This window comes from Apodemus sylvaticus, chromosome 11 (assembly GCF_947179515.1).
Source record: "Apodemus sylvaticus chromosome 11, mApoSyl1.1, whole genome shotgun sequence".
Lineage (NCBI taxonomy): Eukaryota > Metazoa > Chordata > Mammalia > Rodentia > Muridae > Apodemus > Apodemus sylvaticus.
Window position 1 is genome coordinate 96,042,789 of NC_067482.1, and position 15,137 is coordinate 96,057,925.

At 48.3% G+C, this 15,137-nt stretch overlaps 2 long non-coding RNA genes across 3 annotated transcripts; both read left to right on the top strand.

Annotated features, from left to right (window-relative positions):
* The first annotated feature begins 1,240 nt into the window (after nt 1–1,240).
* On the top strand, nt 1,241–2,917 carry LOC127696253 (uncharacterized). Its single transcript, XR_007980207.1, has 3 exons — nt 1,241–1,647; nt 1,932–2,011; nt 2,686–2,917. It is a non-coding gene; the product is annotated as an uncharacterized LOC127696253 (long non-coding RNA).
* Nucleotides 2,918–6,450: 3,533 nt separating this feature from the next.
* Nucleotides 6,451–12,540, top strand: LOC127696587 (uncharacterized). Of its 2 annotated transcripts, none has more exons than XR_007980248.1 (3): nt 6,451–7,344; nt 7,559–8,519; nt 10,843–12,540. It is a non-coding gene; the product is annotated as an uncharacterized LOC127696587 (long non-coding RNA). The 2 variants fall into 2 exon arrangements; XR_007980247.1 differs by having other exon boundaries at nt 8,257–8,519.
* The last annotated feature ends 2,597 nt before the right edge of the window (nt 12,541–15,137 follow it).

A 15,137-nucleotide genomic window follows, 5' to 3' on the forward strand; every position in this document is an offset into this window, starting at 1 on the left:
GTAGGTTCTGTACTGCAGGGGGGCAGGGGTTCTCCCCCAGAAGTTTTCCTAGAATGAAGTGACAATGGATAGATTAGTAGGAGGAAAGACATAGGAACTTATTAATATGCGTGACTCAGTAACACAGTGCAGGCCCCAATCACACTCACTTTCTGGGCCTTCTGTATCAGCCCCCTACCCTTGTGACCCACTCCCCAAAACATGTAAAGATAAAAATAAGAATTATTTTTGAAAGTCCAATTTGTGTTGTCTGTTCTCTCTGGAGCATGTCAAACTCCCAGTGGCCTGTCCCTGAGAGAGAACTGAGTCCTTCCCCCGCCACACCCCTGCCAGAAGCCACCGGTTGAGGAGAGCTACGCCTCAGCGTCCCACTGTTTTAAGAGTTCTCTTCAGTGGCTTCCTGTCGAGGCTCTTACTTTGGGGGTTGTTGGGGTGGGTAGGGGTTGTCACAGAAGCCTTCCATGTCCCTTATTTCAACTGTGTGTCTGCAGTATCCATATCACAGCAAAAGAAGCCTCCTTGCTCTTCACAGCCAGTGGGTACAGGGAGAGGGGGGTCCCGGGGGAGGGGGAGGGGGCAGCACACACATGGCATGGGATGGATGAGCAACCCAACACTGACTGATGGATCACAGGCCTCCAACCAGGCTCTGGCAACAGCACAGACCACAAACATATCTCCCCTCTGCAGTAGGACCCCTGACCCAGACAAGGCCTCCAGAGGCAGCCAGGACCACAGTTGTCAACATGGTCCACAGCTGTAGACATCAATGCATCTTCAGGCTGCAGCACAGACCACCAACATCCGTAAGGTGGCCACTTTCTGTAATCTTCCTGTAGATGTGCTTCTAGCTCATGAGACCTTAACCCAGTGGTTCTCATGACCCGTTTGTGTGTGTGTGTGTGTGTGGGGGGGGGTTGACTGCCTTTTACAAGGGTCACCTAAGACCATCAGAAAGCACAGATATTTACATTATGATTCATAACAGTAGCAAAACTAGTTATAAAGTAGCAACAGGAATAACTTTATGGTTACAGGGGGTAGGGAGTGTCACCACAATATGAGAAACTGCATTAAAAGGTCACAGGCAGCATTAGGAAGGTTAAGAACCGCTGTGTTAACCAAAGGAAATGACTCTCTTCCTAGTGATGTGGTCTTTAAGAAGGCAAGGGAATAGTAAAGTAAAACCCCTTCCAATATCTGGTGGTTTCGAGGGCCTGTAATTTAACCAGCAGTGTTAACAGGGCATGCTGTCTGAGGAAGATCCCAAAAGAGTCCTCTGAGGGCCTTCTTCCTGTGTGAGACAGCTGGCCTCTCATTGTGTCCTCATGGTGGAAGAGGCTAGCTCCTCACACCTGTCTCCCAACTCTGCAGAGTTCCAACCTCTCTCACCACAGGGAACCTCAGAGTAAGAGGTGAAGAAGGGAATGCTGGGACTTTTCCCATGAACAGCTAGCCTTCCTATACCCAGACAGCCCCTGCCGAGGGGAACCCGTTAGCCAAAACTATCGTCCGGTGGGCATCTTGAACAGCTTCATTTTAAAGGGATGTAAGCCCCAGCAGCGACAAGGAGGCCTGAGGGCGTTGATCACGTTATCTGCTGACAGTGCGCCTCACCTGCCTGCTGGTGTGGAGGGTGCTCAAGAAGTAAGCAGAAAATTGCTTCAGAACCCATCAGCCCCAGCCCTGAGCTCTCAAGGTTGGGAGCTTAAAACAGGGTTTCACTGTTAAAGGGTGCTAGGAATTGAATGGGGGAGGGGTGGAGGGATACGGCTAGGAATTGAACTGAGGCAATGGGGGGAAGGGCAAGGCCTAGAATAACAGGGCCTGAGGTCAGATGGTGCTGGCAGCCCTGGCTCAGTGGGACAGAAGACTCAGCTGTTCTCACAGAGGGAATTGCCTTTTTCTTTTCTTTTCCTGCACCTCCTAAGGAAGGAAGTGTTTTCTCTTCCTGCTCCTCAGGAACAGGGTTCCTGTTCAGCAGAATTGAAGAGGAATATATTTACAACTGGTAAGAACTTGGGGTTTCCGCATCAGGTCTGGGAACCTCCTTTTAGACCGAATCTGAAAGGGGTGGGGTGGGCGGCAGCAAAGAGCTTGAGCTGAGACTGTGCTGGGTAAGTTCTATATCAACATGACAGAAACTAGAGTCTTCCAGGGGAGAGAACCTCAGGTGAGAAATGCCTCTATAAGATCAGGTTATAGCAAGCCTGTAGGGCATGTTCTTGGTGAGTGATTGGTGGGGGAGGGCCCAGCCCATTGTGGGTGGGGCACCCCTGAGCTGGTAGTCCTAGGATCTGTAAGAAAGGGCTGAGCAAGCCGTGAAGATCCAGGTCATAAGCAACAGGGCTCCGTGGCCTCTGCACCAGCTCCTGCCTCCAGCTTCCTGACTTCCTCTGACATACGAACAGAAACGTGACGGGAGAGCAAATAAACCCTTTCCTCCCCCAGTTGCTTTGACCGTGGTGTTTTATCACAGCAATGATAATTCTACCTAGGACAGATAGGAAGTCGCTTTATGTTTGTGGAATGGATTGAAATAGCCCCCAAGTCTCTAGCAAGGATAGGCCTTCTCTCAGAAAACAGCCTCTCAGGAAAGGAACAGTGTTTGGCCGGCTGGAAAACGCGAGGGTCTGGCGCCACCTAGTGCCTGCCTGGATCTTGTGCTCTTTCCTTTTTTTCTAGGAACCTGGCTCTAGCTCCGTGGGGACTGAAATGAAGGAGACGCTTTTTTCTGCAAGGGGCTGTTCTGCCCACGATGAGAGACAAAAGTTTGGTGGGAGACGCTGAAAAGCCACAGTCCTACCGTGTCTCAGACAAGAGTGTTGGTGGAGGGGAAGGAAGCAGGAGTGACTCATACGTAATATTTAGAGGCCAAGTCTCAAAAGATTGGCTCAGACTAGAAAATAAAAAATACTTGGCACTGCTTTACGACTCCTGTGCTTTTCACCTTCAGCCCAGTCTTTAGAGCTCTCAGAACTGGTCTGTCCCAGAGTCCTTCAGTCGGCTCGCCACTCACCCCGCCAGATCTCTGCCATCGGCCTCACTTTGTGCTGGCTCAGCACCTGACTGCCCTTAACTTTAACCTTCTCCTAGTTACGGCCGGCCGCTGTTTGCTGTTTGGTCTCATTAAGTTATTCATCATTCAGAGAAACGGCTACAGAGCGGCTCTTAGTACCCTCCGTTCCACACATGAGAAAAACCAGTGCTGGGAAGAAGGAAGGCACTGGCATACACACACACAGACACACACACACAGACACACACATGCACACACACACACACATGCACGCACCCACGCAAACACACCCATACCCACACAGACACACATACACACAGACACACACACACAGACACACACATGCACACACAGAGATACACACACACACACACACACGCGCGCACACACACAGAGACATGTACACACACAGAGACACACACACACACAGACACACCCACACACACACAGACACACACACACAGACACACACACACACATACACATGCACACACACAGAGACACACACACATGCACGCACACACACAGACGCACACACACACACACACACACACACACGCACGCACACATGCAGCTTTCCAAGGGGCTCCCCCACCCATGCCTGCTTGAAGAGTCATTTACTTTTATTCTCTGAGTGTTTGCCTGCACTGATGAGTGCGCAGCTGTTGATGGCTTGTGCCTTCAGCCAGAAAGGGGTGCTGGATCTTCTGGAAGGGATGCAGTAGAATTGGAGTTGTGAGCCACCATGTCAGCGCTGGGAACTCCTCTGTCGGAGCAGCAAGGGCTGCAACAGCTGAACCACCTCTCCAGCCCCTGCAGGATTTTGAAGAGACAAATATCTTCCTGCCTTGGGCCAGTCACTGAGGCTCTCAAAGGTGGAGTCTTGGTGTAAGCCTCGGCCTTACTCACAGCCTCTGTCCTGCACCAGCACTCAGCACGGACGAATGGACAGACGGACACTTCCTGAGGCTGCCGTCTCTGTGCTTGCAAACCAGCCCAGTGTGATACCCAGGGCACAGAGCAAATATGCAGCATCGGAGTGTGAGTTTGTCTTTGTTCCCTCTCTTTGGCTTTATGCAATGGAAAACTAGGAGAATTCCTTGCCACTCCTCCTCCCCTCCATAGCCCCTCCACCACGCACTGTCATACAGACACACCTCCAGAGGAAGGGTCAGTAAAGCAGTTCTGGACGCCCTCCGGATTCTTACTTAGGCATTCATACTCTGAAATAAGGTTTTCGTGGGAGACCGAGCTGTAGCAAGGCCCAACCCTGACGAGAGCTGTAGGGAGCGGTCTGGAGACTGCAGGGACAGAACCCGGACCTCAGCCCCGTCTGTTCCTCCCGGCTTTGTGACTTCTGACTAGTTTTTCTTAATGCTTCTCAGCCATGCAGTAAAAACAACCCTTTTACCTGCAAGCTAACACAGTAGTCCTCTCTTCCCGTTTTTTACTTTTCTTTCTTTGGTGTTAGGTTACCCATGGTCAACTGGGATTTGAAACTTTTTTTTAAACACTTTAACTAATCTCTTTCTTCTTCCCTTTCCTCCCTCCAGCTCCTTCTACTTTCAAAGTGACATACCCTAGTTATTAGTGTTATACATGTGTATTTGTGTATATGTGCACAAAAATATGAATGCACCCTTTTGTAACTGTTTTGTTGTTGCTTCTGCTGTTGGTGGTTTGTATATGGTTTCAGGGCTGACTATTTTGTACTGTCCAAGTGATTGGGGGGGCTCATCCCTGGGAAAGACTGCCCCCCCCCAGTCTTCAGTTGCCTGGAGTTCCTTGTTCAAGGGTCTAGCCCTGTGAGATTTCCCGTTTCCGTGTTAGCATGTCTACTGATATTGCCATCCTGGACATGAAAGTACTAAATGAAAATTTTCAGGAATAAACAATTCTTATGTTTTAAATAACCATTATTGCTATACATTGTTAGAGTTGCCCTGTTTTATCATGAGCTGTTAATTGATTTGCTATTATACTGGCTTTACAAATGTCTACAAAGGAAATGTATTTACATAAGGCTTAGCATTGCTTGCTATTTCATTAGTCCACGGCTGAGTGTGTGAGTGTGTGTGTGTGTGTGTCTTGGGACATATCCTCCTCAGATAAGAACTGCAGCAGGTAAGTGTTTGTGCTGTGGAGCTCTGCAGGGTGTGAGGTGTGTACAGGTGTGGGGAAGAAGCGGTGGGAGCACTGCAAAGCTCAGGGAGCACCCACTGTGCCCTTCCCTAATCTTCTCCCCTCCCTTCAAAGAAGTCTGTCTCCTTCAAAATGGATTCCAATACAATACACACACCACAAGCCCAACCTCCACATAGAACCTTACAGACCACACACACACCACCACCACCACCACCACCACAGACCACACACACACACACACACACACACACATACACACCACAAACCACCCCACAGACCACACACACAACAAACCCAACCTCCACACACATACCCACAGACCACACACACACACACACACACACACACACACACACACACACACCAGTGTTTCTCATCCCTAAAAAATAATCAATGTTGCTTATTGTTTTAGAATTAACCTTAAAGACAGCTTTTCCAATAAAAGCATGGTGGTTGGGATTGTGTGCACGACCCTTAGCGGAAGCAGGAAAGGCAGAAGCAGGAAACTCCAGTCAGCATCTGTGATTTGCAGGAGGAAGGGCCCCAGAGGCTATTTCCTGTGTTGCTGAAAGGACACAGAGGGGGATTGTCTGTGACCGTTCACAAGGCTAACGCAGCCACAGGACAGCAGTGCGCCCAGCCTTCTCAGGAAGTACCCCACACAGATACAGCTTGACATCCTGCTCCTAATACACCCACTTTGAAAGGCTCTTGATTCTTCACAGGCTTTTTCTAATTTAAGACGCCTCCACCAGCTTGGCAAATGTTGAGCTTCTCCACTACAGAGGAAATAGCTTGGAGAGGCTCCAGAGAAACAAAGGCCTCATTAGGATCAATCACTTTTTCTGAGTACACACGGCCAAGAATCTTTATTGATGATCTCATATACAAATGCAGTGGTAATTAAGAATATAATGCAAATGACTTTAGCTTAGCAACTCCCTCCGTAAAAGAAATTTACAAAATTAAGTCTGAGATTTTTGAAATTAGGTCTTCTAAAAAAAATCCCTGCTATTGTAATTAGCCCCTCTCCTCCCTGCCATCCCCCCCTTGGTAATGAAATTAGTTTAAAATAAAGTCCAAGGGACAGTTGGCGGTGCTGCCCACTGGGACAGTGGCACTGGCTCTTGGATATGCTGGTCTGTGATCCATCCAGGGAAGCGGAAGGGGATGGGTCTTCAAGGCCAGTTAGAGGAGGCTAGCTGTGTCACTGACAGGCACCAGGAAAAGGTCCTGCCTTGCCAGGGCAGAGAAGAGGCGTTTCAGTTTCTGTTCTGTTTCTCTCAAACCTGACACAAATTAGCTTCCTTTCTAAAGAAGAAAGCAATGGCTGTTCTGCTTCTCTGAAGGTGCTGGGGAAGATCAGAAACTCACCTCTGTGCTGTGGAGGCCAAAGAGACAATAAAACTACATAATCTGGGGTCCCCGACCAGGTCCTCCAGGTTGCAACCGTCACTGGTCTCAGCTCCCCTCTCCTGATCTGCCCCAGTAGAGGGCAATGCCCACCTACCTCAGCTTACCAAGAGCCCTACTGAACTCTGTGGCCTGAAACAACTGTGCCAGGAGCTCCGGCCTCCCTAACTTTAATCTCAGTCTGGCCTTTGTCAAAACTGAAAAAGGACTAAGATTGTCCTGAGCCTGCCTTTCCTTCCAAAAGAAGCCTCTTCGATTATGTTTGGATGTAAAGACTTTGGGATTACTCGGTGTGGTCAGAGCCGACCCCGCAGCAGATGCCGTTTTCATTGGATCTTCTCATTAGGAACCCTGAGAAACAGAAGATCTGCTATCAGAGGTGAGCAGCAGGGTTGTTTCTGGAAAGTATAAGGAGCGGCCTCCATTAGTAAACAAGATAAACACAAGCCTGGCAATCTTGTCTCTGGATAAGCCCTGGCTTGCTGATCTGGGTTCCGGCAAGGCAGGTGGCGAGTCAACGCTAGTTAAGAGAATGGATTAATGACTATTGTCTAAAACTTCTGGGCCCCTCTGAATGGAGCAGGAAAGTGCTTTTCTTCCAGATCTTGAATGCAGGATCCTGCTTTTCCTTGTGGAGTCTGCTCAGTCAGTCCTGCACACGTGTAAGGCACGTGTCAACCAGCTCTCAGCTGTCACAGTGCCGCTGGCCAGGACTGTATTTGCCACACCACACCATCTCCATGTACAGCACCTTCAGCCCTCACCCGGTGAGTGACCTGCATCATAGTCAATGTCCAGCTTAAACATCACACCACCAGCAAAACTGAGCATCCTGTCACACCCTGCATCTGGCCCAACCACTTCCTAACTGCTGCACTTTCTATGCCACCCCCTTGCTTCTGGCTTCACTTTCCCAAGCCATCTCCTGATGACCTTTACCCTCACCTGCCCTAACTTCCTCTCTACCCCTTTCTCTTGCAGTCCCATTCATGTTCCATAGTCTGTGGAAATCGCACAGGCCAGAGCCTCCCTCTTCCTCTGACCTGTCACAGCAGAAGGTCTGTGGGCCCGAATGATTTCTTCATTAGATTCCCTGCATGTTCATTTTCTCCTCCTTCACAAAAGAACTCCATGAAGACAGCAGCCACATCTCCTGCCTTTCACACAGCCCACGGGATCCACTTCAATGTGGCTTTATAACCTGAGAGAGTGAAAGATGGGCTTCTGGTCTGATACACCCCACTCAACGAGACCCCAATAAAAAGCTACAAAGAGCATCCTACTCTGACTCCCCATATCTGGAGTGGGGAAAAAAAAAACCTTGAAAGTTCACCTCAGCTCATGGAAATTTTATATTCATTTCAATGGCCCTTTCCAGCCATTCAGCTATGCAGACAACTGGTTGACCTTGCTCATCTAATCAAGTGAGAGGTTCCTCTATTAAAACTAAATGGCAGCCAGGCGGTGATGGCGCACGCCTGTAATCCCAGCACTCTGGGAGGCAGAGGCAAGCAGATTTCTGAATTCAAGGCCATCCTGGTCTACAGAGTGAGCTCCAGGACAGCCAGGGTTATACAGAGAAACCCTGTCTCAAAAAAATCAAATAAAAAAAAACCAAAAAACAAAAAAAACAAAAAAACAAAACCTAAATGGCAAACGCTTGACTTGGTGTCTTTCAGACTTGGAAGGAAGTGTCCTTTTCAGTGATAAGCCACATGGTGTAACTCACTGAGACCACGTGAGAAGCAGATGAAAGAGAAGTCCAGCCCCTTGGAACACTGGCGAGCAAACAGCAGGAGAGCGCTGAGAAGGGGCGTGCTTCTCAGTAGGGAGGCTCTCCCCCAGGAGTCACTTCTGCGTGATGGTCTTGCTGGATAGACATGAATTTATTTTGGAAGAGAGGCTCTCAATGGAGAAAATGTTCCCACCTGGTTGGCCTGAGGTAAATTTTCCTGACTGATGACTGATATGGGTGGGCTAAATTCACTGGGGGAGGAAGGAGTCAGTCACCCCTGGGCTGGTGGTCTTGGGTGCTCTAAGAAGTCAGGCTGAGCAAGCCACAAGGAGCAAGCCAGCAAGCAGCACTCTTCCATGACCGCTATATGAGTTCCTGCCTCCAGTGTCTGACAGGAAATGGATCATGAACTACAGCCTGTAAGATGACTTAACCCCTTCCTCCCCAAGCAGCTTTCAGTCATGGAGATTTATGGCAGCAATAGCAACTGTTAGCATTCCATCTAAGCACCACCCCACAGTTACCTGGCAACAACCAGGTATGCTCTTCCCCACAGTTACCTGACTCACTATAGGAGGGGCTGCTTGCCCCCTCCTCTCTCTCTTGCTCTCTTGTCTCTTGCTCCCTTGTTCCCCCTCTCTCCCCATTCCCTTCCCCCCCCTCTCCACATGGTCGTGGCCAGCCTCTGCTTCTCTACTCCCTCCTCTCTCTTTCTCTGCCTCTACTACTCTTTTAACTCCCCTCCCCCACCCTAAAGAAACTCTATTCTATGCTATACTGTCATCATGTGGTTGGTCCTTCAGGGGGAAGGAATGCCTCAGCATGGGCCTGCTAAGGCACACCCTTCCCCCACCTCTCACCACACCCCTATAGAACATATATTAATACCTACCGCTGTATCTTTTTATCATCACAACAACAACCCCAACTAAGACATCTTGTTTCTTTGGAAAAGAACAAGGTAAAGTTTATGTCATATGGCCAGCTCCCAGTCATATGCCAAGTCAAAAGTGGAGATAAAACTGTCTAGTCTTTGGAATGACCTTCAGAGAGAGACAATAGCAGCATCAAGGCAGAAGGGTTAGTAGACTCAAAAGTGGCCCCAGATCTCCAGGCCACATGTTCTCCGATGAGTTACAGTCTCTCTAAGACTGTTTCCTTACCCCTTCAAGGGTGGGGGTAGTGATCATTTGACAATAAGAAAGGAGTTTGGGTCAGTGCCTAGCACACAGCGAACATCTGTGGGTTTAAAGGGGGTGGTCCTGTGTCCCGCCCAGAGCTCTGGCCTCTGGGCAAGGCAGATGCTGGTACTTGGACTGCACGCAAGGATGCCAGGCAGGCCGTGAGAAGCTGCAGAACTCTGCTCTGGGTGTGGGGAAGGGTAGTCCTTGGGGTTCATCCGAGGAGCTGGCAGGGCGGAGCTCATGAGTCCTTGGGCCTCACAGAGGCTGACAGGTCGTCAGTCTTGGACACTGCAGATGCCTCTGGATGTCTCAGAATAGCTGAGAATGGGTGTGTGGGCCTGCGAGGCTGGGCTCTAGCCCCGGGCAGAATGGAAAGGGGCAGGAAAGAGCTCCGGCTGGCTCCAGCTGGCTCTGACTGGCTCCCATGGGAACGATAGTCCTGGCTTGGGTTGGTGGTGGCTGTGGCTAGGAATGCTGGGAGGCCATCCAGTGGGAAGACCTGCCCCATTGTTCTAGCATGGCGGGTCCAGATGAGAAGAGGCAGTCCATGGTTTTTGAGAGTTTATTGTAGAGAAGGAGAAAGAGAGAGAGAGAGAGAGAGAGAGAGAGAGAGAGAGAGAGAGAGAGAGAGAGAGAGAGAGAGAGAAGGTAGAGAAGTAGAGGCTGGCCATGGCCACATGTGGAGAAGGGGGAAGGGAATGAATGGGGAGAGAGGGGGAGCAAGGAGATAAGAGAGTAAGAGAGCAAGAGAAGAGTAGGGGGCAAGCACCCCCTTTTATAGTGGGCCAGGCCTACCTGACTGTTGCCAGGAAACCGTGGGAAGGAGCACACCTGGCTGTGGGAATGGAGTCCAGACAGAATACAGGCTTGGGACATTGCCCTATGTGACTGATCGCCACAGGATTTTGGAGAGCTGAGGGCTCGTGTTAGAAGCCTAGTGTCTGGAAGCATGGCCAACAGGTCTGTCCCTTGTAGAATTAAACTACAGGGTCTCCGGAAGTTAAGCCTTGCTCAACCAGAACACAGACTGCCTTTCACGGTCCCACAAACATCTGCCAAGAACCAGACAAAGGCACTAGAGTTGTTTCTTTGGTAGTCTTTGCTGTGGCTGTGTGCATTAGTAGGAGGGGAGGTGGGAGCCCCTGCTTAGAATGAGGGAAGATCTCTCAGGCTCAGGAGAAGAAGAGTGAGCCCTACCTGGGGGAGTCATGATCAAGATGTTGAATTGTTTAAAAAGCTCTGACCTAGCCAAAAAGCCAAGGAAGGCTAGAGGCAAGAAAGTTTCAATGTCTTTTCCACAAAAAAAAAAAAAAAAAAAAATGAAAAATAACCATTGTGTTCTCTAGATCTATCATCACATTAGATCCTCAAAACAACTCCAGGAAAAGGCCTGAAGAAAAGATCATGCCCACTTCACAGATGATGGAATCCATGAGCAGGTGAAGCCATTTGACTAAGGCAGTTGGAATCCAACAGACACCTTTTCAAGAAACCCTTGGTGGAGAGAAGTGGAAAAAAGATGGGCATTTATCGCAGCAGCTGGGGGAGTGCTGTCTGCTGCTCCACTCCCCAGCCCCAGAGCCTTCCTCTAGCTCTGCAGTGACGGACATTCTCTCTTGCACATAGACTGCAGAAGGTTTCCCAACCCATTGTTCATCCCCAGAATGAGAATTTCTGGTTTCTTTGGAGACTCAGTTGTGTCATGTTCTGGACACTGCCTTGTGAAAGAGCGTGTGATGTTTTGCTGAAGCAGACACGTGAGAGGGCATGAGATGTTTAGAAAGAATATAAATATAACCTCACGAACAGTGAGAGGATGCACTTGCCTTGGTTTGCCTTGCAATGCTTCGCTGGTCTTCACTGATCTTCACTTGTAATTCCATAGAGAGAAACTCACCAAAGAACTTCTCATGGTATTCCAGTTGCTTCTTGCTACTTCTGCTGACTGATTCAGTGGGGTCTCGTGGTTTCTTCTGGATCCAGCAGCTGCTACTGATTTGTGTTTGGTGAATTGTGTTTGGTGTTTGTGATTGCACTGGACTATGCTTCTGATTTGTGTTTGGAATTGCCTCCAAAGAACTACTTCTAAACATTTCTTCATTTCATATTAACCTTTCTTCTTCCCTAACTTTGGTTGATGGGCTAGATAGAAAGGAAGCTGAAGCATTTAAGATACCATATTAAAGTAGGTTTTGAAAACTCTAAGCCTACACATTCCTCCCTCCATCAATGCCTCCTATTCCTCCTGCTAGCGTGTCCTGCAGGGTGTCTCCATAACCAAGTCCAGGGCAGACCCCTTAGCACTTGTTTAGAGCTAGGCTCTTTGCCTCTGTGCTTTCTGACACTGATGGCGACTGAGTGTTGACAAGTGCGATGTTTTAACTGGATCCATCAGCAGAGGTAACTCCTGGAAGGCAGGCACTCCATCTGTCCTTCTTCCTGTGTGTTTCTAGTTCTTGGCATCCAATGAACATTTATCTAGAGAGTGAACCTGAGATGTGTGTCTACGGGGCAGGCCTCGTTCCTCCTGCCTTCCCCCTGGGTACCAAGCCTGCAAGGTATTGGAGAGGCCAATCTGATGGAGACATTTCAGCACTGAGACCCTTCCAAAGTTCAAGACATGGGGTTATACTGCCATGTGATGTTCCCAGTGCTATGCTCTTTGTTTCCCTGACCCTGGCCAGAAGGAACTCCTGCAGTCTATGAAGTGAATTATTCTGGTGCCAGTGCTTGCTTCTCACTGGGACAAACACTTAGTATTAAAAGATGGGTGCTAAAGAATCCAGGCTTTGGCTGGCTCTGCAGAGCATAACATAAAGGGTTTAGAGACCCATCCTGACTGGGTGAGCTCACTTTTACCACATTCTAGTGACTTCCAGCCACAGTGAGTTCTTGCTTACTAACCTGTAACTGAGTTTTGAACATGGGAGTAGAAGTGAGGAATATGACAAGGTAGTTTTAAGCTGAAGTCAGGACAGAATGTTCCCTCCTGAATTCAGGGTTTGAGTATCCTGGGAGATGTGCACACAGATGAGAAGTAAACTTAACTGTGGGCTCTCTCTTCTGTAGGGCCACTGTAGACATTCAACAGTTTAGGGAAGTGTGTAATCAGCAGAGGATTGCCTCTTTGAAATGATTCTGATGGGTACATAGATGGGTGGAGTGATGGACAGATGGATGGATAGATGATTGGATAGATGGATAAATGGATGGATGGATGGATGGATGATGGGTGGACAGATCCACCTGTGGCAGAAACTGTTGGTACCTTGTCCATTAATTGAAAGACTTCTCACCCCTACATTACCACAGTTGAATTCTTCTACTCCCATGTTCAAAACTCAGTTACAGGTTAGTAAGCAAGAATTCATTGTGGCCGAAAGTAACCAGAATGTGGCAATGAGTACAAAGCCTTCTACTCTCTCTGACATGTTTCAAGTCTTTATGCATGGGAGACAGGAGAGTTTATGTCATAGAGGCAACCTTCACCTTATGTTGCCTGGGACCCTAGCATCTTTGCATTTCACTTGGGGTGATTCTGTGGCATGTCTGTATAATAGAATAAGTTGTCATCAGCAGCTACCATTTGAGAGTTCAACCTATATGTTCTTCCCTTAGTTGTGAGATTCCAGTGTCTCCTAGACCTGCCTTCTAAATGAACTTATAGTTCTCAGACCTATGCTTCTGGAGAACCTAAATTCAAATAACTGATGCTCTGAGCATGTGACCAAACAGTCCCCAGGGACACTTCTACTCTCTGCTTCCTAAAAACAAGAATAATCTAGTTAGGTGAAAGGTGGAGTTTCAATTGCATGCACTGGACTCATAGTAAGTCCTGTCAAAGCACAGGTACGAAACTTCACCTTATCCAGGCAAGGTCTCCTTTGTATTTCTTTGTCTTAAATTTTGTAGCACATTGTAGTTACACTGTGTCATTCTTGAGTAACATCTTCTAAACTCTCATCTTACTAAGTATCTATGAAGCTCAGCCTCATACCAAAGCTGCACAGGCTGCTGAAGCTGCTGCACTAGAAGGAACATTGTATCAGACCACAAGCCTGCTTTTTCTGTGTGTGTTTGCTTGTTACCCCCTTTTTCAAACAACCACCATTTTGCTGAGACAAATGACTTCAAGATTGAGGTCTTGCTACTTTTTCTCTGATTATACAGTGTCTAAATGCTGCAGGGCCCGGAGAAAAGACATGGGCATTTCAGTGACTTGTGGAGGGGGGCTTTGGCCCTGGCTGTTAATCAGGATCATGCTCAGTACTCTCACTGTTTGTGGGATTCCTGGGTTTCACCCAGAGCAACTGCAGGCAGTGTTCAGACATCCAGTGTTCAGCATCCAGGTGGCTCTGATGTGCAGCCAAAATGAGGATCAGAGAGAGCCGGTTGGGGTGGGGGGAAGAGGGAGAGGAGAAGGAAGGGGAGAGGAGAGGGAGATATCCAGCTGTGAGTGCCATGACTCTGGACAAGAAGGAAAAGCTAAACACGATGTCACTGGCAGCCCCAGGTGACAGCACACAGTGATCATACGGTCACTGCATCTGGCTTGTTCCTTGCTTTCTACCACGATGTCCTCATTCGTCACCCCATGTATTTGGGCCAAGATCCTGCAGGAGCCTCGGAAACCTGCAATCTATCAACACAGCCAAGCCCTTTCTCCTCCCCAAGGGCGGATCACATTCTTATTTTCTCATTTGCAAGTTTGAGAATTGGGGCCTTATATATTCTCATTTTCCTGCATTTTAATGTCCATGTCTCCATTCTGTGTGATTTCTGCTCCTTCGGTTATTACCTCAGCCATGGTGAGTGTGGTTGCCATAGTTCTTGGATGTAATTCTGAGGTGTTCTTCATCCCTAGCAACAAAGAAATCAAATTGGAGCCTGCATACCATGACACACAACTGTAGGTGGCTGCTACTTAATTACATGCTGGCCCTTGACAGGCCCTGGAGAATTTCTTTAAGCCTGATAATCTTCCCTCATAAAATCTGGAGAAACCACAATAACTATTTGAGACTCTAGGCCACAGAGAATGGCTTATGTAGGTCAGAGGAACTGAGGTATTCGGATATTAACACCCATTTGCTTTTCTCTTTCCTGAGGACCCAGTCTAGTTTGTAGCTTTTTACAAACTCTCTTTTGTTTCTCTTTCTTTTGACAAGATTTCACTATGTAGCTCAGGCAGCCCTAGAACTTGGGAACCTTCTACCTCAGCCTCCTGAGGCTGGGATTACATAAATGGCTACATGCCATTTAAATGAGTAGCTATATTGCTCAGTAGATAGAGTGCTTGCCTAGTATGTGCGAAACTCTGGGTCTGATACTCAGCACCACATACAAGCTGGCTTGGCAGTGCATCTCTCTAATTCAACACTGGGGAGGTGGGTCATTCTCAACTGCCTGCATAGTAGGTTTGAGGCTAGTTTTAGCTTTATAAGACCCTGTCAGTTTTATGTTCCCCCTTCTCCAGAACCCCAAACAGAGATCTCTTGATCTGTGGGATGAATGTTAAATCTTGGGTTTCTTCTCTTGCTTTCTTGTCTTTCCACTTCCTATCCTTGTTGTTACCAGTATGGATTCCTGGCTGTCAGAAAAGGGATCTAAAAAGCCTCTGGAAACCAGGGGCTTGGGAAAC